We start from the raw sequence: 27787 nt of genomic DNA on the forward strand, positions 1-27787 counted from the left end.
CTCAATCCTGATAAAGTATACATCCGAGGCCAGAGCTGGGGTCCCTTCTACCGCATTTCTTTCTACTTTAAGCACAAATGAGAAAGTAAATCTCCAAACATCATTTTTAATATTAGAAACTGTTAACAGCAGATGCCTCTGGAGACGGAATCATCAGCTGGGGAGCAGGGTGGAGGGAGACTGACTTTTTTACACACTTTTTAGTCGTTATATTGTGCTGTGCGTGTGGATTGCCTATTCAAGAACTGTAATTTTTTGTAAAATTACTGTAGAAAGAAAAGTAATTTTTTTGAAACCCACAGTTTTAAGAATATTTTTGAGAATGCAATACTAAGGCCTTTCCTATGTTCTAAGATGGCTCAATAATATTATAGGTAAAAAGTCAGTAGGTTAAAAAAATGTGATTAAGAAGACAGACCTCAGACAATAAACTCACCTTGAGGCTTTAATAATTAAATTTAATCTCTCTGTGCCTTAATTTCGACGCCTGTAAAATGGGGATAATTGTGAGACTTATTGTGAGATTAAATGAACTAATATATATGAAGCATTTAGTGTTTGCCCCATAGTGAATGCTGTATAATTGGTTGCTAACAATCACCCTTAAAAGTTGCTGTTCACCTCTGTCACCTTCTGCTATAGCATGTGGTAAGAAAAGGTCCAGGTGAGTAAAGCACACCTCTGAGAAGTATTAAAAATGAAATCTGAGTGCTTTCAAAGCCCTTGTCACATTTCGCTGTCTCCAGCCTGCGGGAAAAGCACTTTCTTTCACATGAGTCACTTCTACTTCCTCGGCCTCCAATAGCCTCCCATACACAGTATAAGACCTGAGTCAGGGACCCGAGTTCAAGCTCTTGTTCCTCCACTAACCCGACACGTGTCTTGGACAAACCACAAGGCCTCTAGTCTTAATTTCTTCACAGGAGTGTCACAGGGCCAAGCAAGCTACTGCATGTCATAGGGCCAAGCAAGCTACTGCATGTGAAAGGGCTTTGTACTGCCCAAACTCTGCATACAAGATGTAGTTATTTCGAAAATACCCAACTGATGACCTATTAAATGGAATAGTCAAGTTCGATAGAACAAGTGTGCATCTGGGAAGTGGAAGCACCCAGAAACTTCCACACTACCATGAGAAAAGTTTACTTTTTGGTAAAAACTCTGCAATTATTGAATCAGCCACTGAAGGAATAGCCCCCTCCCAGAATGTTCTGGGGGTGGGGTTGCTGGTACCCCCTCTGCCACCACCACCTCAAGGTAGAAGAGTTCTGAAACTCTCAACGGTTCCTTTTCTCTTCCAGACGTTTCTTCTGGGATCCACACTCTGGGTCCTGTCACTTCTCTGGAATAACCTGTCTCCTTTCACATCCAAGGCACCAAAACATACTGCAGATTCCTATAGTTCAATCCACAGTGACTTGTAATCAGTTCAAAAAATCTCGGAGAACCAAGTTTACCAGTTCTGTGACTTCAAAGTAAGTCAATTTATCTCTCTAGGCCACAGTTTCCTTGCTAGGAAAATGATATTTCAGATTCTGAGTCAACATGAGGTTGACACAAGTGTAAACTTAGTTTCCACTGTTTCCTATCTCTCCATCCCTTCTGGTTGATTCCATAAACCTCCACCCCCTGGCGCAAGCTGAAATCCATCTAACAGCTCTCTCTGGTTTTGAAGAAGGTGGGTCCTGACATGTTTTTGTTCTCAGGGGTGAAAGGTTGCTCTCCTCCCATCCTGGCCCACCTGGCCAGGGTCCTCACATAGCTGTTGCTTAGTAAATTCTTGCTTAGTGAAGAGACAAAGAAAAGAATGCACGGATAAATGGATTAACTTGTTCATTCCTTCAACAAATGTTTACTGAGTGTCTATTATATACCAGAGAGTGTAGTTCTGTAAGAATGTGATCCACCTATTGGGTGGAAGTGGAGGTGAGGGGGCACCGGAGGCTTCCCCTAAGGAAGTAAAATCTGGCTGAGACCTGAACGAAGAGCAGGAGGTAAGGCTATCAGGAGCATTCATGGGACCAGAGGCCCTGGAACTGGAAAGAAGAAAGAAATGAGTGGATGAAAGAATGAACAAGTGAATGAATGAATGAACTAACAGACCAGTGAGTGAATGGGTGGCCTGCCTTACCCTCCATTACTGACATTCTACCTCTTTTTGAATTAGTGCCTCTTTGGTGCCTGACATATGTGGTTATATTTCATCAGTGTGTAAAGCAGGTGTGAGTCCTGGACACCTACTCCTGTGGTTAGAAAAGAATCTTGCAGTATCTGTATCAACACCTCCTCCTTGGCTCCTATTGTATGGAAAACAATCATTATCCAAATGGAGGGCTGAGGAATTTCAGACTTTCACTACTTCAGGGGGTTCACTTCTCTCCTCTCTTCACTAACTCACCCAAGTTTCTCCAAATGACAGCTTCCATTTCAACCCTTGTCCGTTATCAGTGTAACTGAAACACCTCCCCAGATTGGCTGTAGTAATTTAGATTTTTTTTTTTAATTTCGCAATAAAATCCAGTAAATCCAGTATAGAATTTAACCGTGTCTTTTCTCTTAAGGCGAAATCCTCAAGGGAGATAAGTTTACCAAGCAGAAAGAAAAAAAAAAAAAAAAAAAAAACTTTTGTCATTCCTGAGAAGGGGGGAGGAAAGGGGGGAAAAAAACCCTGTAAATGTCACTACTGACTAATCCCATCTATTTTTGGAAGGCCCTGGGGGGTTTTAGGGCTTTCCATGCGGTAAATTAAACAGCGACATTCCTCTGAAAAAGGAATGTGCAGCCTTTGCTCCCTGGCTCACCTGTGTCAGCCATAATCAGGAGCCTGAAGGGTGAGTGGGAATTCCGAGGGCAGAATTGGAAACTGCACCCACATGCCCTCTGGTACTGCAGATCACTGGCATTTTTAAAGCCTATGAATCAAGCGTGACCCTAATCTGATAGCTTTCCCAGGGCCACTATGGACCTGTGAGGGTGCTCTTTTAGCACTGGCGTCCCCTGCTGTGTCTACTACTGTTGACTCCATTTACACCTGACTTGGGACAATAGACGGCAAGGTCAGATGCCCAGATCTGTCTGTTCCCCTGAGCCTGCCCTGAGCTCTAGCAAATCCACGTGAGTCCTACAAAGCATGTCTCTTGTTAAAAGTTCAGAAAACGTTTCGTCGTTAAAAACGCACTGGTATGCCCTGGAGAAGAAGTAAAGCTGGGCACACAGGTAAATATGTTCTCGCCATGTTTTTAAGTTCTACCATACTTGTAAGTACTTCTCACATCCACCACTTCGAGTCTTTGTACATCAGGTTGATGGCGTTAGATGGAAAATAAATTTTTGCAATGATGGTTCATTACATGAATCTCTCTACTTTTGTGCATGTTTGAGATTTTCCATGTTAAGTGGAAAGAAAAATAAGTAACACTGCACTTCACATGCTGTAGGATTCTTGATGCTTTTACGTGCTCCTCTTCAGCCCAACCAAAGACATGGAAAGTGGGAAACCTCACACAGCGGAGCTCCCCGCTGTTGAGTCTGCCCCGAATCCCAGCTCATTTCGCTCAGTTGCGTAGAAATGGCACTCCATTTTTTATTGCATTTTACATCCCACCAATACTTGCATAAAGAAACTCTGTCTCACCATGATTAAAATTAAAGTTTCATTTCTCCTAAGAAGGGAATTACATATTAACAGGCATTCTGGTGTTATTCTTACCTTTTACTTAAAAGGTAAAGCTTTTAAGGACATTAATAATTGCAATACTATTATTGGAAGTAAATTTTATTCCTGTGTCTAGAAAACATATTAGCAAATGATGATGTCACAGTAGTTGAATTTTGCAATACAACAATTGAGGATTTTACAACTACCCTAAGTCTAGACCACAACACAGGTAAGTAAAACACAGAACATGAATTCTGTAATTGCCATCACCACAAAAAGAAAAATCCATTGCACATTTACAAAGTTAATAATAATGCATAGCGTGCTTGCAGATAATCACGGGGGTGAAAGTACACTGGTTCTTAGGAACTGTTATAAAAACTCCACAACCCACTTACACAACTTTGGGTCACAAGTATTCTACCCCCAGTTGAAAACCATTCTCTTAGCAGATGTTTTTAATACACCCAAAGCCAGGACAAATTGACATTCCCTTTCCTCCTGCCCTGCAGTTGGAGACTATTGGACACATGGAGGAGGGGCAGACAGCTGAGGACTCCATGCCAACTCTGAGTGGAGCGCTATTCCCGCCCCACCCCACAATACCCCAGCTTGGCCCTGACGTCAAACCAGCTTCCTGGGCTCTGGATGAGAACAGAAAACAAATTCCTTATGCTCCAGTAAAGCGTCCACTAGTTATTCAAAAGAAAGCCTTAGAATCTGCTTGATAATATGGATCATTTTGAACTAACAGGATGATGGCCAGTCTGAATTAGTGAAAAACCTCCTTTATGCTTTAATGTGATTTATAGGACCGTCCCAAATAGAGCTTGGTAACCATTGTTTTTTTTTTTTAGCTTTTTGTTTGTCTGTTTTTAAGCCATATATATATATATATTTCTATTCCCATTCCAACATAATAGCAATGGCTTTTGCCTAGTTTAATTTGCTGTATCTACTATTTGTACACTCTATCTTAATTACATTATGACCTCTTCTTAGAATATCAGGTGCATGTAAGAAGGAAAAGCTGTACCACCAGGCTTTCTTAAGAATCCCCATTCCAGTGGCGCCTGGGTGGTGCTGTCTATTAAGCGACCAACTCTTGGCTTTGGCTCAGAGCATGATCTAACAGTTCATGAGGTCGAGCCCCAATACAGGCTCTGCACTGACAGCATGGAGCCTTCTTGGGATTGTCTCTCTCCCTTTCTCTGCCCCTCCCCTGCTCACACTTTCTCTCTGTCTCTCTAAATAAATAAATAAACATTAAAAAGAAAAATCCCTGCTCCAGGACAAAGGGGCAACTAACAATCTGCAAGAGCAAATGCAGAGTGAAGCATAAAGCAGAAGCATCAACACAGCCTCCCAGAGGTGCACAAGCAGTGCCAGGGCCCCATGCTGAAGATGAACATGAGCTGTGTGAGTTCAGTAAGCACATCGGTTCCAGCCCCACCACACCCATGGTGCCTGCACACATATAGTATGCATGCCTATTCCTTGGATCAGTCTCCTTTCTCTCACCCAGAGCTATCCTGTAGAAGTTGGTATATCGACCCCTATTCCAGAATCCTGAGGGAGTCTAGCCCCACAAATAAGTACTCTCACTCATATTAAAAGGCAGATTCAGCATCCCAATATGCTCTTCCAGATTAAACAAGGCTCAGCAGAGTAAGGTTCCATGTAAACAACAGTACAAGTTCAGGGAGAAGATATGACTTGGCCAGAGGAGGTAAGAATAAATATACAGGCAGAACTTCTAGTTACACTTAAAGAATTAAAGATTTGTATTTATTCACCCCAAACCCATAAAAATGGCATTACAAAAAAAAATGTAAAGGAGGAAAAAACCTAAGCAGCCGAGGGAGTCTGTGTATGAGACTTCAGCCACAGGTGTGGGCAGAGTGAAATACCAACAGAAAACGGGGACATTAAGCGGAAGAGTCACTCTGGATAATGAGACACGCAGGTGCACTGACATCGCCCCTTTTGCTAACCTTCGTGAGGCTGAGCTGTCAGAATACTTGCAAAGCAGGTTTCTGTCCTCCAGTCAAGAAATTGGACAACTCCTTTCTGGGGAAACTGAATACGCCAGAAGAGACCTGCCCCCACATCCTGCATATACTGGCATTTAAGGTCTTCCAACAGAAAAATCAAGAGCTCTCCCAGATCTCTCTTCAGAAAAGCGTACCAACTAATAAGCCCCACCTACATAAAACTTCCCATATATATTTTAGTACCTCGCCCTTGCTTGGTACTTACAAATAAGTAACCAAGACATTTGAAAAAAATCCACATCATTGAAAGAAATAAACCAAACAAACCAACACAAAGAAGAAACTCAGGAGAAATTAAAAAATAAGAATTAGAAAAAACAATGTTTTAAGTCAATATTAATTTCCTTAGAGCTAAAAGAAGATATATTCATGCAATAAGATACTTTTAAAAATTTTTTTATTTATTTTTGAGAGAGACAGAGAGAGAGAGAGCACTGCAGGAGAGGAGCAAAGAGGTAGGGGGGACAGAGAATGTGAAGCAGGCTCCATGCTAACAGCAGAGAGCCTGATGTAGGACTTGAATTCATAAACTGTGAGATCATGACCTGAGCCAAAGTCGGGCTCACCCTTAACTGACTGAACCACCTAGGTGCTCTAACAGACACCATTTTTAAAAAGAGAGCTCTTGGGAATTCTAAATATGACAGCAACGATGAAAAGCTCAATATGTTAAATAATAAAGCTGATGATGATGATAATAATAATAAAATAAGCAAAATACTAAAGCTGAGCAAATCTCCCAGAATGAATAGGAAAAACAGAAAGCAATGAAAAAGAGAAAAAAGGTTTGTTTGTTTGTTTGTTTGTTTGTTTTTAATATGACATTAATACAGAAGGGCCAATATCCAGAAAGAAAGAATAGTGAAAACAGAGTAAGAAAGAGAGGGAAAGAGGGTGGGAAACCAGGAAGTGGAAGGAAGAAAGAAAAGTAATCCTCATAAATAATGCAGCTCATATGTAGTTGGGACTGAAGTAACTTGGCATGCCATAGAACATTAAGCCAACAACGGCAAAAATGGGAAACTATCAAAATTTATAGTATAGTCCTCAAAAGACTCAAGAACTGGCAGTCCCAGATACTTCAGAACCTGAGGGCTAACCACCCCATTAGAAAATAGTAGGCTTATTCTTTGAAGACATTCTTTCTGGATTGAAGGTCAACTGGCCCAGCTGTTGGTTTGGGAACAGAACCACAAACTAGGGCATATAGTGGCCATAAAATGCTGAGACTGCCAGCCCTATTTCCCCAATTGGCTATGAGAACACTGACAGCATAACCTTGTAACTTAACAGGGGATAAGAAAAGTTTTTTTCTGGAGAATATGACCAGCCCAAGAAAAAAGACCAGAAAAAAATAAACCAGGTTTCCTACAATAAACAGTACTTCCAGATCATGCTACAGTGAAGCTCAAAGTCAACAAGCCCCATCTACAAGCTTAGAGGTTCCAGTTAGCTTTTCAGTCCTCTGTTCTAATCCTAAGCAGACATCCAAGGATTATCAGATATCTAAGGAAGGCGTAAAACAAGAAAACTAGATAACAAAACAAATGGATAAAAACAACTTGGAGGAAACAAAATATATAGGGATTAAAACAAATTAAAAATTGTCATTAATACTCTCAGGAAAATAAGAGACAATGTTATACTCTTAAAACAATACTAGGAAACTTGAAAAGCAATACCCAGGTTAAAAAAAGAGAAGTGGTAGAAGGGTGCCTAGGTGGCTCAGTTGGTTGAGTGTCCAACTTTGATTCAGGTTGTGATCTCACAATTGGTGGGTTCAAGTCCCACATCAGGCTTGCTGCTATCAGCGAGGAGCCTGCTTTGGATCCTCTGTCCCCTCTCTCCCTGCCCCTCCCCAGCTTGTGCTTTCTCGCTCAAAAAATAACAAACATTAAAAAAAAAAGAGAGAAATATTAGAAATTAATAAACATGGTGGTAATAATGAGAAACAACAACAAAAAAAAATGATTAGAAAATAAAGTTGAGGTATTCTCCTAAAAAGGAGAGTATAACACAGAGGGAACAACAGAAAAGAAAAAGTAAAGACATTAGAGGACCAATCCAGGATTTCCAATATCTAATTAACAAGAGTTTCAGAAAGAGGGAACAGAACACCAAGGGGAGGAAATCATCAATAAAATAATTCAAGCAAATTTCTCAGAAATGAAAGATGGGAGTTTCCAGATTTCCTGAAAGGGTCACGGAAGGCCCAACATAATAGGTGAAAATAGGCCCATGCCCGGGAACATATATTATGTTTCAGACCTGGAGACAAAGGTAAGATCCTTTTTGTCTTGACTACTAGAGGATGTTCTCCACCAAAACAAAAGAGTAAACCAAGAAAGAGGAAGAGATAAGGAATTCAACTCAGAAGAAAAACAGGGCATTCCAAGGTTGATTAGTGCAACATCCTAAGATGGCAGTGCTGCAACAGCATGGCAAGCCCTCAACCCAGATAGAATAGGGTTAGGGTGGGGGTGGGGAGGCTCTATTTAAGAGAAAGAAAGAGACTGGTAGGTTACCTCATGTTGGTTGATCTGGTGTCTACTAGAAGGTAGGTACAAAGAAAATGAAATAAGTGGCGGGGGTGGGGGGTGGAGAGGCAACAATTAACTTCAGGAAAATCAAGAAGAAACAACCATAGTCCACAATGCTCAACTGTGAATTATATTTGCATGAACAAGTTAGGTAAGCACAGAAGTTGATTAATCAAAAGTGTGTAATCTTGCCAGTATGGGACGCAGGAACAGAGGGAAAGACGGTGTAAGAGTATTGGATGCCTATCTGCCATAACAGCTGTTAGAAAATGTCTAAAAGTCACAATTCAAAGCAGTATAATCTAAGCATATTATTTGGAAGTGCCAAGGTATATACTCCAGGAGAAATGGCCAAGAGAATCAACGGTGGTTGCCTCTGGGGAGGGGCCCTGTAAGAGTATAGGGAATGGTGCAGTTTTGTTATAAATTTTTTAATACTATTTAACTTTCTAAATGATGTACATGTATATCTTTGATAGAATAATTGAATTTCTTAAAATGTTCTATTTTTTCCTTTTTTAAAAAATTTTTCTAATGTTTATTTATTTTTGAGAGAGGGAGAGAGACTGAGTGCGAGCATGGGAGGGGCAGAGAGAGAGGGAGACGCAGAATCTGAAGCAGGCTCCAGGCTCTGAGCTGTCAGCACAGAGCCTGATGCGGGGCTTGAACTCACAAACTGTGAGATCATGACCTGAGCTGAAGTTGGATGGCACTTAACCGACTGAGCCACCCAGGTGCCCCTCTATTTTTTTCAAAATGAAAAAAAACAAAAACAAAAAAAACAATTGTGAAGGACTTTAGTTCTTAATTAAGGAATCAACATGGTGATGGACTATTAACTCCTCCAGATAAGGGGCTGGTCTTACACTTCTCGTTCCCAGCATCTAACAGAGAGTAGGAACTCAATGGATACTTGTTGTTTGATTGATTGTTCTACTAATAGGTATCTTGGGCTACATCAATGGAATGATAGGGATAAAGTTAACAGATAACACTCATCAAATATATCTGCTATGTGTCAGTCTTTATTCTAAGCACTGGGCATATATCACATCACTTAATATTCATAACCCCATGAGAAAGATGCTGATATTGCCCCACTTTAGAGACAAGGACACTGAAGGACAGAGGAGTTCATACAATTGATTCTAAAATGTTTATTTATTTATTTTGAGAGGTGGGGGGGGGGGGCACATGCATGAGTCAGGGAGGGGCAGAGAGCCAGGGAGAGAGAGAATCCCAAGCAGGCTCCCCACTGCCAACACAGAGCTGGATGCAGGGCTGTGAGATCATGACCTGAGCAGGAGTCAAGAGTTGGATGCTTAACAGACTGAGATACCAAGGTGATCTGTATAATTCACTCTAAATTACACAGCTAGGAAGTGTCAAAGCTGGATCTACACTCAGAATGGCTGGTTATAGTCTCCACTCTTCGCTAAGCTTCACAGTCAAGGATGAGGTGTCCTATGGTCAGGCCACAGTTGGAATATTCTGTTCTCTTTTGAACATAGAATATCTCTCTCTCTCTCTCTCTCTCTCTCTCTCTCTCTCTCTCTCTCTCTCTCTTTCTCTCTTTAGTAGGGCAATGTGAGAAGACCAAAACTATGCAAGTAGGTGTGGGAAATAGGAATGGTTTGTCAATAATGATAATCATGTCTAATGTCTAATTGTGTTTCAAGGGGGCTGGTAAAGAATAGTCTTGTTCTTTGTATCCCAAGTAGTAAAACTAGATCAGTGATACAGATTATCTGAAGCTATATTTCAGTTTAAGGAAGAACTTATCCACTGTTCAATGGGAAGTCAACTGCTTTGGAAACTAGGTGGTCCCATTTCTGAAAGCTCATCAAACTCCAGGCTTAGAAGAAAATCTAAAAGATACTTCATCTAACCAGCCTCAGGATGCTTGAATCACCTTTATATCATCCTTCGCAATGGTATTCTCAAACATTTCAGAGATAAAGAACATAGCAGGGGAAGCACATTCTTTAAAAAAAATTTTTTAATCAAAATTACACATGCACACAATTTAAGGAGTTGAATAGTTCTACAAGATTTGTTAAGAAAAATTGAAGTTCCTCACTAGAGGCATCAACCTTCAGGTTGTTTTTGTTTTGTTTTGTTTTTAGGTAATTATTTTAGAAAATTTTACCTATATATCTTCAAATAATCTCCTTATATTGCTACTTCTTGATTTTTCAGGATTAGGCATTCTCTATTAACTTGCCACAATGTTATCATTTTGTTTTCTTTAACTCCCCACCCACAATATACCCTTTCTATCTCTTTACTATTCAAACATAGTTTATGTAATTATTTTGGTTACATCGTTTACATTATTATAACTAAAAACTATTCAGAACTGAATCATGATGCAAACCATGTTTGTTTGTTTTTTTCCTTTCCTAAATATCTTTGCGACTCCTCTGGAATGAATAAAGTCTCCCTTTTTGCCTTTGCTTATTATTTTGTTATGTACTTAGTAATTTAAATACTCCATTTTCTGTTCAATGTATGAATTTCTTCTTGAGACATTCATACACATCAGGTTTTCTAGTCATTTTACATCTTTAACAAAGCCCATCTCAGAGCCTCCTGACTTATTCTAATGTGGACTGGCTACTCTCCACGTCTAGTGCACAGTTGCTATCTGGAAACTTCCTTTACCATCACCTGGAGATTCCCTTCACCTTTCTCCTGTTTCCTGTATCTCTTGTCTCAGTCTTATTTGGTTTTCTCCATTGTTTTAGTGATACTCATCCCACAGTAGCTTCTTAAGAAAGGTTGTGTGGGAGGTAAAAAAAAAAAAAAAAAAAAAAAAAAAAAAAAGTTTAATGCTTCCAAGACTAAATATATCCTTATTCTACTTCACACTTGATTCTAAATTGCGTTTTAGCTTCTAGTGTTGCTCTTAAGAAGCCTAGAGTTATTCTGATAGTTGTTCTTTGTATGTGACCTGTTTTGTCTCCCTTGAAGTTTTTAACATTGTCCCCTTGTCTTGAGTGCCCTGAAATTTCACAATACTGTGCCTTGGGTGTGGGTCTATTTTCTTGCATTGTGCTGGGCAATAGGCAATTTCCGACAGGAAACTCATGTCTTCCAATTCTGGGAAATGTACTTGAATTACTTTGTTGATGACTTCCTCCCCTTAGTTTGTTCTGTTCCCTCTTTTGGACACTTTTATTCAGAAACTGCACTTCCTGGATTGATCCTCTTATTATTTTATCTTTAATTTTCTCCTCTGTTTCTCTCTTGTTTCTTTCTAATTTCTGGGATATTTCCTCAACAGTATCTTCCAACCCTTTTATTGAAATATTCACTTTTGATGTCATTCTGTTAATTTCTAAGAGGATTTTTTTTGTTCTATTAGTTGCTTTTTCTAGCATCTTATTTTCACCTTACAGCTAAAATATTTTTTTATATCTCTAAATATATTAATAATAGTTTTTTTCCTTGATGTTTTCTTCTCATTGCATCTCTTCCTTTAAATCTCTTTTCCCCCCTTTCAGTTGGCTTTTTCTAGTTGTTTGTTTCATTATTTTGGTCTCTTTCATTTCAGGCTGTTCTTATGGGTCTGGTATTCTGGTTGTCTTCTCATATTAAATAGGGGCTTAAAAACTGGCTGGAAGCCCTGGCCTTTGAATGGGGTTTGGCCAGTTTTGGTTTCACTATAGTGGGACCTAGCTGGATTGTTTGGTAGGGAACCTCCAACATCAGAAACATCAGGTATTTCTTCTTGGATTGGTCAGATACACCAGAGTATACAGTTCTACTCTGTTTGGAAGTTAGAGTCCTGGCTGGCAGAATTCTAAGAGCCTAGATGTGTTTTTGGACAATATCTCTGCCACTGCCCTCAACTATGCTTGAGTTGACAGTCCAAAGGCTCTGTGTTTATCATCTCCAGAGAAAAACTACTCCAGGCTTCTGCTAAGGTTGGAGTGGGGACAGGGCAATGATCTAACATCACAGAATTGTTGGAAGGTCTAGGACTCTACCTCCTTGGCTTTTCTATTTTAGGCTCTCCCCCTTTCTCCAATTCCATAGATACCTGGTGCTACCAATTCCAAACTCTTCGGGAGATTCTGAAGTTTAGATCAGGGAATTCTCCACTTTCCCCACTACCAGTCTAGAATTCACCTTTCCCAGCTCTGCTAACTCACTTACCACTTGTCCATCTCCTTTCCACCTTCAAAATATCTTTGCTTGGCCTCCTTTCTCATTCTCACATACTTGTGGGTTTATATCTTAAATTAAAAAAAAAAAATCTTCTTTTCTTTATTTCAGTTTTAGTGGTTTGTGGAGGAAGAAAGAAGTGGAGATGTTTCAATTTGCCATCTTTGCCCAGAATTCTTCTCATTCTGGGGTGCCTGGGTGGCTCAGTCAGTTAAGTGTCCAACTCTTAGTTTAGGGTCAGATCATGATCTCATGACTTGTGACTTTGAGCCCCACATGGGGTGGGGCTCCAAGCTAACAATATGGAGTCTGCTTGGGATTCTCTCTCTCTCTCTCTCTCTCTCTCTCTCTCTCTCTCTCTCTGCCCCTCCCTTGTTCATGTGAATGCTCTCTCTCTCTCTCTTGTTCTCTCTCTCTCAAAATAAATAAATAAACTAAGAGTCTAAATATCAGTCAGTAGGAATATGAATAAATAAATTATAGTTTATCCATTTGATGTGAGACCTTCCAGCTATGTAAAAGAACAGGTAGGCCTGTGCAGAAGCAGACAAGTAAGAGTAACTAAGAGCATAAGCTCTGAAGCCAGGATTCATATACCAGGTTTGCCACTGCATGACCTTAGGCAAGTTATTTAGTTCTTCTGTGCAACTGTTACCTCATCTGTAAAGTAGGGTTGGATTAGTTTCCTCGGCTTTATAACATATTACCACAAACTTAGAAGCTTAAAACAATATGCGTTTATTATCTCACAATTTCCATGGAGTCAAGGCATGACTTAGGTGGGCCTTCTGCTCAGGGTCCCATACAATTACAGTGAAGGTATCAACTGGGCTGTGTTCTCATCTGGAAGCTTTCAAGTTTCACTGCTTTCAAGTTCACTCAGTTGTTTGCAGAATTCATTTCCCTATGTCTGTAAGATTACGAACCCCTGATTCTTACTGGTTGTCAGCTGAAGGCCACCCTTCTATCCTAGAGGTTTTCCTCAGCTTCTAGAAGGCGGCTTCTGTTCCATGCAACACAGCTGCTTACTCCATCAAGCCAGCAAAGAGAATGTCCAAAGCTAGTCTTCTAGCAAGATGGAGCCTTATATAATGTTATATAATAATGAGAGTGACATCCATCATCGTTGCAAATTCTATTGGTTAGAAGCAAATTCTACTGGTCACAGGTCTCATTCACACTTAAGGGGAAGCAATTATACAAAGGTGAAAACACCAAGAGGTAGAGATCATGGGGATAGGGGACACTCTGGGGTCAGTCTGACACGGGGGTTGGTAATAGCAGTATCTATCTCAAAGGGCTATTGTGAGGATTAAATGAGTTATAATATATAAAGCAATTAGGTAATGCCTGGTTTATTGTTAGCATTCAATGAATATTAGCAATTAGTTTTTCATTATTACATTTGATGATATAGAAATATATCAGAGAAATATTATAAAGTGAAAAAGCAAGTTGCCGAGCAAGGGACAATATAATATCTTTTGTTTTAAAATGTTAAAACATACAAGGGCTCCTGGGTTGCTCAGATGGTTAAGTCCAACTCTTGATTTCAGCTCTGGTCATGATCTCACTGGTTGTGAAATCAAGCCCTGCAACAGTCTCTGTGCTGACAGTGTGGAGCCTGCTTGGGACTCTCTCTTCCTCTCTCTCTGTCCCTGCCCCCAGAAAATAAATAAACATTAAAAATTTTTTAAACATAAATAAATAAAATAAAATAAAATAAAATAAAATGGAGAAAAAATTGTAAAAAAAGAGTATCTCCATACATTTTCAAATACATCTAAGGAATCCCTATCCAAAGTTCACAACTACTCTCTCTTTTTAAAAAGGTAGCTGCTTGTTATACAATGGAGGAGGAACAGAATAGAATTTAGGGCAATAAGTACAATATCCAGCACAATATTATCACCCCCATTATAGAGTTGAGAAAACACAGGCTCACAAAGTTTATAACTTGTTCAAAGTTACTCTGTGATCAAAGGCAAGTCACTTAACTTCTCTGATGCTCAGCTACTTTTCTATTATAGGAAACCAATAATTCCATCAGAAAGTTTGCAGACTTTGTGCTTACACAAGCCGAACACACATATGCACATACAGGCAGTGCACTTACACATTAGCCTGCCTCCACTCCAGAAGAGAACAATGAAAATCTTAGAGATGACATCAAATGGCCTCTCCCAAAACTGCCTCCAATATTATGATCTCACATTCTTTCTCAGCTGAAATACTGTGTTTGTGAAAGAGTTCTCACTCTTGTGTGTATGTGTGCATATGTGGGTGGGAAGTAGGCAGAGTAAGCTTTTCCTGACTTAATTTCTGTCTTCAGTGGCCCTGGGGAAAGGACACTTCTCAGTTAATTGGCAACGATAACAGATTAGCCCTTAAGGTTGACAGATGAATTAGAAGTGTTCCTCAGGGGTGGGCTGTCTGAGCACACTTGAAAGGAACAAGACCCAGGCAATCTGGAGCCACCTCTTAGTGTGCCTTCAATTATCTCACCATCTTTTGTTTCTCTCACTCCTGTGCTGCCAACCCTGCCACTACTCAGGCAAAACTGTTCTACGTGCCTTCCTAGCAACATTCTACTCATGCATAGAAGCCTCTTCCAAAAACACACCCAGCGCCTGGAAAATCCTTCCCCACCCTCTAAACAGGCTCCTTCACTACAACCCAAGCCCCAGTTCATGAGGTCCAAGCCTCCCCAGTTGTCAAGGCTCCACTGATTAATCAGAAAAAGAAGGTAATTCCCTGGAGTCTCTCCCATTACACATTCACCTAAAAGGACCTTAATCTGTTGTTCAAAAACCCAAGATAAGTATTTCCCAAAGAAGAGCTGTTTATTGCTTGGTCTTTTACCTTTCCAGTCTTCCTCATTCTTTCCACAGATAAGTCTGAAGAGGGCAGAAATAGTGTCCAACTTATTTGCAAAGTATCCAACACAATGCTGGACTATTCATTTATTCACTCATTCATTCATTCATTCATTCATTCAACAAATTATAGCATCACCTCTGCACAGAGCTGAACAAGACTCTGCCCTCTAGGAACTTATAGACGAGCGGGAGATAGAGAACGCAGAAATTACAATACAGGAAGATCCTTGCCCCATGGGACTGCTTTCAAAGTGCACTCAAGTTGTTTGAAGAATTCATTTCCTTGTGTCTATAGCACTGAGGACTCTATGCTTAAGGAATAGGGAGTTAAGGAAGACTTCACAAACGGGATAGCATTGAGGCTGTCCTACCCTTCCCAGATGGATGGTAGAAAGGGGGCCTTTTAAGAAAAGTGAACAGCAGATGTTGGGTTAGAATGTGGGTGCTGCTTGCCTTTCCTGATCCCAGAGGTTGCTCCAAGGACCTAGATGTTAGATAGTGATGTGATGTTAAGAATGCCTGCACGACATGTGTGACTAAACCCTGCTAAGGTCTTTTTATAAACTTTTAAGATTTGTCAAGTGAGTGTTGGGGTCCATTCATCTTGCTGCCACCAAAGACAAGCTTCTTAGGTAAGTTCCTTTTGCTTATGAAAACTGCCACCTACCAACCTGGAGTGACCTGCCTCTTCAGTCTGTCTCTGAGCTCTGAGTACAGGAGCCAGTTTCAAATTACACCAGGGAAACTGTGGAGAGGTTTGTGAACCAACAGCACCACAAAAGCATAGTATACAGTATATTTAGTGAATGATAGTTAAGCATTATTAAAGCTCAAAGTTTGAAGGGAGAGTGGCAAGCTGATAAGTCTGGACAGATTCAAGGCTTACATGCCAAATGAAGAGGTTGAAATGGGAAGTCACTGAAGTATTTTGAATCAGAGAGTGATAGGATCAAATATAGTATCAAAAAGATACTCCTGGCAGCAGGAGCAGAACAAGTGAAGGGAACAGAACAGGAAGGCTTTAAAGAAAGATCTCGTAAGAGATGGTGGGACCTGAACTAGGGCAGTGACAGTGCAAGTGGACAGAAAGGGACAGATCAAGGAGAATTTGGTGAGGGAGAACTCACAAGGGCGAGTATGGGGAAACTCACATCATTAACAAATAGACTGCAGGAGAGTGAGCGGTTTGGAGAAGAGAAGGGCCTGAGTCCAGTTTGGGACCTATTGGCTTGCAGATGGTGGTAGGACACGCATATGGAGGTAGCCAGGAAGGGTAGACTACGATCAAGGGCTCAGTCCAAGATTGGGTTGGGGTGACTATATGTGAGACTCACACCCATAGGGATGGTGGCAGAGGCCATAGTGGATGATGACAAAATTCCCCAGGGAGAGTATGTAGAGGGAGGGGAAAAGAAGCCCCAAAGTGGATTTCCGGGAACACACAAAAAGTCATCTGGAGACCACACGGAGATTAAGACCAACAATAAATGTGGTTGACTTCTTTGGATCCTGACACTGTATCTTCTTTTTCATATAACACAGGCCTTGGACAAATTGAACCAATAATACCTTGTACATTATTACATTGGAAGGTTTAAAGGAATATGAACAGTCAAAATTACAACAAATTTTGTTTCCTTCTATGCTCAAATCAAGGTATAACATGCTTACCCTACAGCTATGTGGCCCTGTTTGCGTAAGAGCATGGCTCCCAAAAAGCATCTTTTGTTCCCAACCAAAGGTATCTTTGCTTGGGCCCAGCTGCATTCCTCTGTGAGTAAAGGTGGAGTTAGAGGAAGAGACACACAGAGGAGTCTTGCTCTTTCTTGGAGTTGTATATGCGGGTGACCCTGAGCATTAAGACATTGAGCTAAATGACACAAGATGTGTAGAGTGATACAGGAGGGTTTCTAGGGACAGACAACTATGAAAAATAGAAAAAAAATTCTATAACATAAAAGAAAAAGGATTTTTCCTCTTTATTATGATAGCTCTGTGTGTGTGTGTGTGCATGCATGTGTGTGTGTGTGTGTGTGTGTGCACATGTGCATGAAGCTAACGGAACACATTTAAAACTCCAACTCTCACCATGTGATGACCAGTAACAATTTAAATCTTGATTTCTACGAAGCAGAGACTTTTCCATTTATACAAAGCTCAAGAATAGGCAGAACTGACCTTTGCTGATTAGAAGTCATGCTAGTAGTTACAACTAGAGGGTGGTTATTAACCTCCCTCTAGCAAGTTGAACAGAATTCTGTAGGGTAATAGAAATGTTCTATATCTTGATCTCGGTGGCAGTTACATAGGTGATCATATATAAAAATTATTTTGGCCATGCATCTAAGGCTTTTCATTTTTACTGCATGTAAATTTTCTATCAGTAAAACTAGATCATCTGAAACACAATAGATATAGCATACATTCCCATATATACACACACACAACAGATAGATACACAATAAGGCCTATGTTTCCAAGGAAAGAAAATGAAATGAAAAGAAGACTGTTCCACTTGAAGTGGAAGGAATTGAAGGACCTGGTGAAATCCAAGAGCTGATGTAATGAAAAAGGGAGTGACAAAGCAGGGAGGTCAGGAGCCAGGATGAGGGTGGGTTGCTGGCTTCTGAGACCTCATGAGTGAAGCAGCCTCACTGGATGACAAAACCCGAAGGGGGGCTGTGTCATGAAAAGCTAAAATGGAAAAGAGGTGAAGATCATTGGAACGGAGGAGATCTCCAAGAGAAGACACACTGGAAGGATCAGCTATGTGGTCACTAATGCTCACCAAAGAAGATGGCTGGAGTAGGAATTCAGGTATCTAAGATCTCCAAACATGTGGGGAAGTAGCCAAGGAGACAAGTAGATGACAGCTTGTGACAAGAGCAAATCATTCAAGTGATTCATGAATGGTTTTTGATTATGACAGTAAAAGGGGAAAAAATTAAGTAACTGGTTTAGGGTAAGGAACTCTTCGAAAAATGAGGTTTTTAAATGAAAATGAAGTTAAAGGTTAGTGTTATATCCCCTGGAGGGAGGGAAGAACGGATGTTAGGTCACCTTCTCTTTGCTTCCACAGCTCTCTGTACAATGTAACCCTAACAAACCACCCCACTCAGAGTTCCTTAAGGACAGTGCCTGTCACAGTGCCTCAGGGGCAATGAGTGTTTAGTGAGAGATAGGGAGAAAGGAAAGAAAGAAGGTAAGAAGTGGGGAGATCCAAACTCTAAAGAAAACTTCAGGTTATAATTTTCTAAAGTGCAATCAACTATAGCATGGTGGGATAAGCAGGGTTTAAATTTTTAAATGCTGTGAATTTCAGAGTTATGATACCAAAAGATTATTGGAAAATAATATTTTTAAATTTGAAAAATATTTTAAAATTTAAAACATTTGCATTTATTTGATGTGTAGGCAACTGGCTAATTAACGAATAGACCAAGGGTCAAATGATCAGGGGTCTAATTAAAACATCTCACCAGGGAATTGTGAAGAGAGGATGATCTAATCAATAAAAGTCATCTCTATCGGTGAATTTTAGACTTCAAGGCACCTAGACCCAAGAGTTATTTGGGAACCTGGAATTGCACCATCTAGGCACCTATGTGTTAAGAGTTTCTGGACTAATTCTTTAGTATCCAAGTCTCTTGTAAAAAGCTCAGTCACAGTTGTTCTGACCCTTGATAGCTGGGAACTGTGCTAGGACTTGATTTCACAGCCTTCTTTTCTACCAGGTGCATTCCACTTGCCAGCTCCTGTACATTAAAATACACTGTATTTGGAGATTTTTTTTTATTAATAAGATACCCTTTGAAATAAATGAAAACACCCTTTCATGAAGCCCCACCAGGTGAAAATCTTTTCCTGTCAGCATCTCCTTGGGCTGCTTTCCAAAAACCATAATAAAATCAGTTCCCATCCATAACCTTAAAAATTGTAAGAGCTTTTATTCAATGTTTGAAACTATGGGACATGAATGGGAAGATAAACTTGACCTAATACTTATGTAAGATCTATTCTCTAATGGGAAACTTGTCCAAAATGGCACAAGTAAGATAAAGGAATTAATTGGGGTGCCTGGGTGACTCAGTCGGTTAAGCATCCAACTTCGGCTCAGGTCATGATCTCCAGGTTCATGAACTCGAGCCCTGCCTTGGGCTCTGTGCTGACAGCTCAGAGCCTGCAGCCTGCTTCCGATTCTGTGTCTCCCTCTCTTTCCACCTCTCCCCCACTCATGCTGTGTCTCTCTCGCTCTCTCAAAAATAAACATTTTTTTTAAAAGATTAAGGAATTAATTAAGATCAAATAGCAACTTTCACACGTACTCAGTCTGTGTCTTTTTAATGCCACTAGAGTAAATGTGTTCTAGATATAAATGCAAAATATTTTCCTTCCTGATCAAACTGAAGAGGTAGCAGCTAATCTTTACAATATAATCCAACAATAACAAATCACTTATCTTAAAAGGCTCCCAAATTTATAGGCTTAAACCACGTGTGAAACAGAGAATTTCAGATATGACATTTGGCTAAAGTGGTAATAGACAAAGAAAAAATAAATTGGAGAAACTCCCCAATTACTTTTGGGTAAAATGAGGGTTCTAGCAAAAGATTTTTTAAAAATCATTCTCAATATGGTAGACACTGTCAGAAACAATCTTATTTAATAAAATATTTGCTTTTCACCCAACTCAGCTGGAACATAGGTTTCTTCTTCCTCTATTTAAACGAACAATAGCCTTGATGATTGATCTTGGAGAACTGAACCGTACAACCTTAGAATAGCTGGCAGGGAGTGCATTGTAACACTAGCTCTGGGCACAATCTCTATATCCCAAATGTTGTTATACAATGTCATTGATTGATTGACAAAATAGCCCTATGTATACAGTTAAAAATGTTTCCTAAAGCGGGGGGGGGGGGGGGAGGGGGGGAGGATTGTGGATTTCCCTTTCAAAATCACAGATCTCTGGGCCCCAGCCCAGCCCAGCTCCTCTGATTGGTATTTCTGAAAGTAGGGGCCAATTTGTACTGTAAACACTCCCCAGGTGATTCTTGCACACATTAAAAATTGAGAGCTACTGAGTTAAGACTGTATATAATTCTTTATGTTTCTTTTGGATTTCCCAGGGTAGTGGAATTTCCCACTATTCCCATCACTTTATAAAACGCCAGGAAAAACAAGTAGGAGTAGCTCAAATGTCACTGCTGTCATATGGTAGCTGTGTGACTGTGGATTAGTTAACTCATATATTCTCCTGAATTTTGCTTCCTCATCTGAAAATAGGGATAACAATATCTACTTCATAGGGCTGTTAGGAGAATTAAATCATATAATACATGCAGATTAAGTCATGCTGAACACAAGATAGTAAATGGCTCCACCCTTGTTCAACTCCAACCACAAGGGATATGAAATGGTTTTATCATGGACATGACAAAGCCTTCATGACTTTGCTTGGTGAAAAATCTGTTCTTAGTTATGACATCAGACATGGCATAGTTACCTCCAACAAGCAGCCAATATTCCCAATAAAAACTGAAGCCAGACAAGAAATATTCAGAACCACTGCAAAGTTTTAACATGTTAGAAATTTGAGTAGTAAGAGGTAAGAAAAAAATAAGTATAAACTCACAAAAGAGACCATGAAAATATTATTTGAATGATACAATTACTAGTAAAAATCATAGCAGGTAACAACATCTAGTATAAACAGGCCCATTTGGTAAGACAACTGGTTACAAAATACACAAAAAGACGGAACTTTCTCCCATATATGATGCAAACTTTAATAACATCAAATTTCATATGTGATAGAAAATTTTTCTAATCTGAAAGCACAACAAAAAGACCAAAATATATAGGAATGTGTATTTTGTATGTAGTAAACAAAATACATAGGACTTATATATATATATATATATTTAAAAAAAATATATATATATGTATATATATATTTAAAAACAAAGTTTTTATGTGTTTTTACCATGATTTTCTTTTATAAAATCAGCCTTTTTAGTACAAAATAAAATTTTATTGAAATATACAAAACATTTGAAGAATAGATGTAAACTGCCTTACTACATGAGAAAAGTCAGCATTGTAAAGATGTCAATTCATTCCACAATAATTTATACATTTAATTCAAATTTCAATAAAAAAAAAAGATTTTTCGGATGTTAAAAAATTATTCCAAACTTAATAAGATGTGATAGCTAAGAGAGTAAAAGGAGTAATAACAAAGGAGGCACTTTCATTGCCAGAAAGTAAGATATATTTTAAAGCTACAATAATTTGAGTAATGTAGTGCTGCTGATAGGAGGGATAGCCAGCTCCATGAAATGGAATAGGAAGTCCAGAAACTGAAAGTACGTGTAATTATTTACCACACGATAAAGGTGGCATTTCAAGTAAATAGGCAGATGAGAGATTCTTCAATAAATAGTACTGAGATTTTAAAAGCAATAATATTGGTATCTTACCTCACTCTATCTACCAAGATTAATTTTTTGTAGGCTAAGTAATTAAAAATTTTTATGTGAAATGAACACATGAGAAAGCAAACAAAACTCTGGATGAATATATGGTGACTGTTTATATAACGCTGGGATAAGAAAGGGATATGCATTACACCATGGCAGGAGCTATTAAAATAATAATAAATTTTATTTTGTGGCTAAGAAGCAATATATGAAATTAAGAAAATAGGGGAAAACTATGTACAACTTACATACCAAAGGGTCCATATCCTTACTATGTTGAGAGTATCTTAAGTATTTATAATTACTCACATCTATTTAGAAATTACCATGTGCCCAAGAGTGTTTTAAATGGTTTGCATATACTAACTTATTTACTTCTCACCACAATACTCTAAGGTAGGCATGATTCTTCATTCTATAGATGAGAAAACTGAGGCACAGAGAAGCTAAGTAACTTACCCAGGGTTACACAGCCAGTAAGAGATAGAGTGGGATTTGAGCCCAGGCAGTCAGTTTCTAGGCTAATAACCACTCTACCATGCTGCCAGTGAGTTAGTGGACTTTATGTGTCAACACAAAGAAATAAGAAAAAGATGACCAAAAACAAAAAAGGACCAGCGACCTAAAGAAGCAAATCACACACAAAAATTTTATCTGATCATGAAACACATGTAAATATATTTAGACTCATAATAAGAGAAATGTCATATAAATACTGAGATACCATTTTATACCTATCAAAATGGAAACGATTTAAAAGTGCCCACTGTTAACCACAGTCTTGAGATATAGGCATTTCCATAAACTGCTGGTATGAGCAAACTGGTACCACCTTTATGAAGGGCAACATGGCAACATTTATCAATATGCTTAAAGTATATATGACATTTTACCCTACAATTTCACTTCTAGGACTTTATTCTGAAGAAAATGTCAAACGAGTGCAAAGTTGTCTGTGCAATCATGTTCCCTACAATAGAAAAATGGAAATGGTTCGTCTATCTCCATAAAACTGAACTAACAAAATCTATTCACAAAAATATTATAAAATCCTTTTTTATATGAATACTATACTGTATGAATACTATATGAATTTCTTTTGTAATATAAATTAAAATGCACGTGTGTGTATGTGTATATGTCTGTGTTGTGTGTGTATATCCTAAAATATTAATAGTGATGACTTCTGGGTAGTAGAATTGTGAATAGTTTTTCCCTCGTGCTTTTTGGTGTTTTCCAAATTTTCTCGATTGAGCATGTTCTGTAAGTAGAGGGAACAATACTCATTCTCAATGGGTGAAAAGCAGGAAGTAATTTTTTCAGCCAAAGGGAATGGACAGAACACAGTGTCAGGTCACCAGAAAAAAAGAGAACAGAGAAGAACAAGACTATATATAAAGATAGAAGGACAGCTATTTCTTAGTAATATGTGACAAACAACAGTCTTACCACGTACTCCTTTGATGGGAGGCTAAACCTTAGCCTTGCAGTTGGCAAAAACTCTACAAATAACTTTGAAAGAGCACAAAAACAGAGGATGAGAATAGGATTCTTCATTCAAGAATGTAACTGCCCCACCCTGACTAGCTTAAGCACAGGAGCACAGATGAGAGATCTAAGCCAGAATGGAAGGAAGGCAGTTCTCATAACCATCCTTGGATAAGAGGCTTGATTCACTAATACTTTAGGCAGGAAGAACAGGAAGTTAGTATCAGTGCCCCACTGTAAATCACTGATAATGTATTGAATGTACTGGAGTTAATTGCATAGTAAATTATATCAAGGTCAAATTCCATGGTATATGCTTCTTCATTCTCAAGTGACTTTTTTCTTGTTTATCTTCAGAAATTAGAGGTGGAGCTTCCTCTATGTCTGGATGAGCCCTACCAGACTTCACACCAAAACTTTGGTGCCTGTGTTGGCAGACCTTCACAGAATGTTATTGTAACAATGGATTGTTCTATCTTGGAGTGTTCCATAACAGCTTCTGGTACTGCCAGCAGTTTTATGTTTTGTTGAATTTATACTGTAAGCCCTAGAAACAGGTGGTTGTTACTGGCAGTGGAGTTGAAGTCGGAGGTTGGATGTTGGAAACACGAAAGAAAAAGGGTGAAGACTTTCAGCAATGACAAAACCAGACCATCACTTTTAATTTCTACCACTAGTTACATTAAAATAATTAAATTCTTGGGGCGCCTGGGTGGCTCAGTCGGTTAAGCGGCCGACTTCAGCTCAGGTCATGATCCCACGCTCCGTGAGTTCGAGCCCCGCGTCGGGCTCTTGGCTGACGGCTCAGAGCCTGGGGCCTGCTTCCGATTCTGTGTCTCCCTCTCTCTCTGCCCCTCCCCCGTTCATGCTCTGTCTCTCTCTGTCTCAAAGTAAATAAATGTTAAAAAAAAATTTTAAATAATTAAATTCTCAGTCACAAATTTCAACTCTAGAAGAGAACTGTTTCGGTGTCATATGGAGAGATAAGTCAGAAAGGAGCTTTGAAATTATTCAAGGATGTAGGGGGGAAAAATGTATCAAGGAGAATTCTTTTAATTTGAAGAAGCCAGGGTAGAAATGTTATAAGAAGACCGTGGAAGATTATTAGGTTATGAATAGTGGTCCAGTCTCTTTCCATAAAGGATAGAAGAGGAAATGACCCCAACTGAGTAAAGTAGGACCCTTCTGATTTGCAGAAGTGCTTGACATACAGTTTTCTGAAAATAATTATGGCACCTCCATCCTCCAGAGATGTTTAAAGAGAAGGATGCAAAATGGGGTGGCTGAGGAAAAAACTTCCTAGTGATAAAGACATGTACTCTCTGACAGTATGTGGGGCTTTCTGGTCCTCTGTTTCTTTAAACAACGAAGAGATGCTTATTTTTAGATTGTAAGCTATTCTCTATGTTGACCTGCACCTTACACACCTCCCTCACATACTTCTCCCCACTCTGATACATTTTTCTTCTTTATTTTCGCGCAGGTATTTTACTATTAAATTAGAGGAAAGAGAAGTTATTTAGGTAAGTTAGCGCTAGCTGCTGCACTATCAGAAACAACTCTTTCCTCTGACAGAATAATGAGACTATTAACAACCCACATGTGTCCTTTACTTTAACTCAATAGACCATGCACATTGTCAAGTGTTTGAACCCTATCTTCACAGTAGCTGCTGCTCCTGAAGACAGGCTGCTAGGGAATAAAGGGAAAGAACAGTGTGGAGGAGGTAAACCATTTCATAGTTTATATAATATATAAACAGAGTATGTGGGTATGTAAAAATTCAGACTGGATGAGACTACTTTTATAAGGTTAGGGCTGAAGAATTACAAAAACTTAGAAGGAAGTTAAACAAAGTGGTCAGGAAGGAGGTGGCACAGACTAAAAACTAAAAAGCAATCTTTTTCTTGCCACACAATTACTTGTCCCCTCAAGACAATCTTTTATTAACCTAATAGCTACTATTTTATTACCCTAATTAGCTACTTTTATTACCCTAATTAGCTACTATTTTAACAGGATTGATTGGTTGTTTTTCTTTCTGGGACAAATGTAGCTCTATTTATTTAAATGATGTTTTTATTTTTTATTTCTTTGCCAATTACAAAATGTCACAAAAACAAACATTCTCAATTGTTCCCTTGTTAGACACTTCTGGATTGGTCTTCTTTTAGGAGGACAAACATCTTTTCCATCTACTACAGCCCCTGGAATCCATCAAGAAAGTATCCACTCTTATAAATCATGTAAAAAAAGACAACAACCCAAAATAAAAGTGAGCAAAAGATATGAACAGAGTGAGGACACCGGCCAGTAAAACATACACACAATGTTCAAAATCATGAATAATTACAAAAAAGTGCGGGCTTAAAAAATTGGTAATTTCTATTTTGATCAAAATGTGGAGAAGTTGGTATTATTGGTCAAAGTGTAAACTAGTGTAATTTCTCAGAAGAGAAATTTTATAAGTTAATGACAACTTAAAATGCACATACCTTTTGTCCCAGAAGACTACTTACGGATGTTTATCTTACAAGTAAAATATGGCAAAATCTTCTATGTTCAGAGATATTAGCAAAAAAAAAAAATCTAGAACAATTTTACTATCCACAACAAAGGGGAACTAATTGTAGCAATAATGGTAACTTCATACAGTGGAATATTATACAGTTCCTAAAAGATGAGGTAAATCTAAATGGACTAATAGGAGAAACTGTCCAAAAAAATATATTTTAATTAGATTGTATTTAACAATCATATATGCAGTGATTTAAAACAAAATACACTAATTCTCTATTCCACCCTTCCCCAATCCTCCAATTCTTAGAGACAACCAATCACTTTTCTCTATCTTAGCTTATCTTTGGTGTTTACACATCACTTTATTTCTAAACCAGGGCTGTCCAATAGAAATATAATACAAGCCACATATGTAATTTTAAATTCCCTAGTAGCCACATTTTTTAAAAAGGTAAAAGAAACAAGTGAAATGATAAAATATTATCATTGTAACATGTAATCTATAAAAAATTCTTAATGAGATATTTTATATTCTCCTTTTGGACAAGTCTTCAAAATTCAATGTGTAGCTCACACTAAGAGCATATCTCAATTTGGGCCATTCATATTTTCAGTGCTAAATAGCTAGTGGCTATCATATTGGATAGCATGACACTAAACAAAGAATACTGCTATCTTGACACATGCAAAAGAATGAAACTAGACTACTCTTACACTATGTACAAAAGTAAACTCAAAATAGATTAAAGACCTAAATGTAAGACTTGAAACTATAAAACTCCTTAAAATGCCTTAGCAACATTTTTCAAGATATGTCTCTTCAAGCAAAGGAAACAAAAGCAAAAATAAACTATTGGGACTACACCAAATGAAAAGCTTTTGCACAGTGAAGAAAACCATCAGCAAAACAAAAAGGCAAATAATACATCATTTACAAATGATATATCTCATGAGGGGTTAATATCCAAAATATATAAAGAACTCATACAACTCAACACACAAATAATAATAATAATAATAATAATAACAACAACAACAATAATCTGATTATAAGTAAGGAGAGAACCTGAATAGACATTTTTCCAAAGACATACAGATGGCCAACAGACATGTGGAAAGATGCTCAACATCACTATCAGGGAAATGCAAATCAACACACTGAGAGATCACCTTACACCTATCAGGTTGACTAATATCAAAAAGACAAGAAATAACAAGTGTCGACAAAAATGTGGAGAAAAGGGAACCCTCACACACTGTTGCAGAGAATGTAAATTTGTGCAACCACTGTGGAAAATAGTATGGAGTTTCCTCAAAATAAATAAAATAAAATAAAATAAAATACCAAATAATCCAATAATCCCACTGTTGGGTATTTACCCAAAGAAAATGAAAACACTAATTCAAAACACTAATTCAAAAATATGCACCTCTAGGATTATTGCAGCATCATTTACAATAGCCAATATATGGAAATATCCACCAATAGATGAATGAATGGATAAAGGAGATGTGGTTTACATACACAATAGAATATTACTCACCCATAAAAAAGAATGAAATTTTGCCCTTCGTGACAACATGGATGGGCCTAGAGATATATGCTAGGTGAAATAAGCCAGACAGAGCAAGACAAATACCATATGATTTCACTTACATGTGGAATCTAAAAAACAACATAAATGATGGGGCGCCTGGGTGGCTCAGTCGGTTGAGCGGCCGACTTCGGCTCAGGTCATGATCTCGCGGTCCGTGAGTTCGAGCCCTGCGTCGGGCTCTGTGCTGACAGCTCAGAGCCTGGAGCCTGTTTCAGATTCTGTGTCTCCCTCTCTCTGACCCTCCCCCGTTCATGCTCTGTCTCTCTCTGTCTCAAAAATAAATAAACGTTAAAAAAAAAATTTAAAAACAACATAAATGAACAAACAGATGAAAACAGCAACAGAATCATAAATACAGAGAACTGGAGGTTGCCAGAGGGAAGGGGCAGAAGGATGGG

The sequence above is a fragment of the Panthera leo genome, chromosome A2 (genome assembly GCF_018350215.1).
Source record: "Panthera leo isolate Ple1 chromosome A2, P.leo_Ple1_pat1.1, whole genome shotgun sequence".
NCBI classification, from domain to species: Eukaryota; Metazoa; Chordata; class Mammalia; order Carnivora; family Felidae; genus Panthera; species Panthera leo.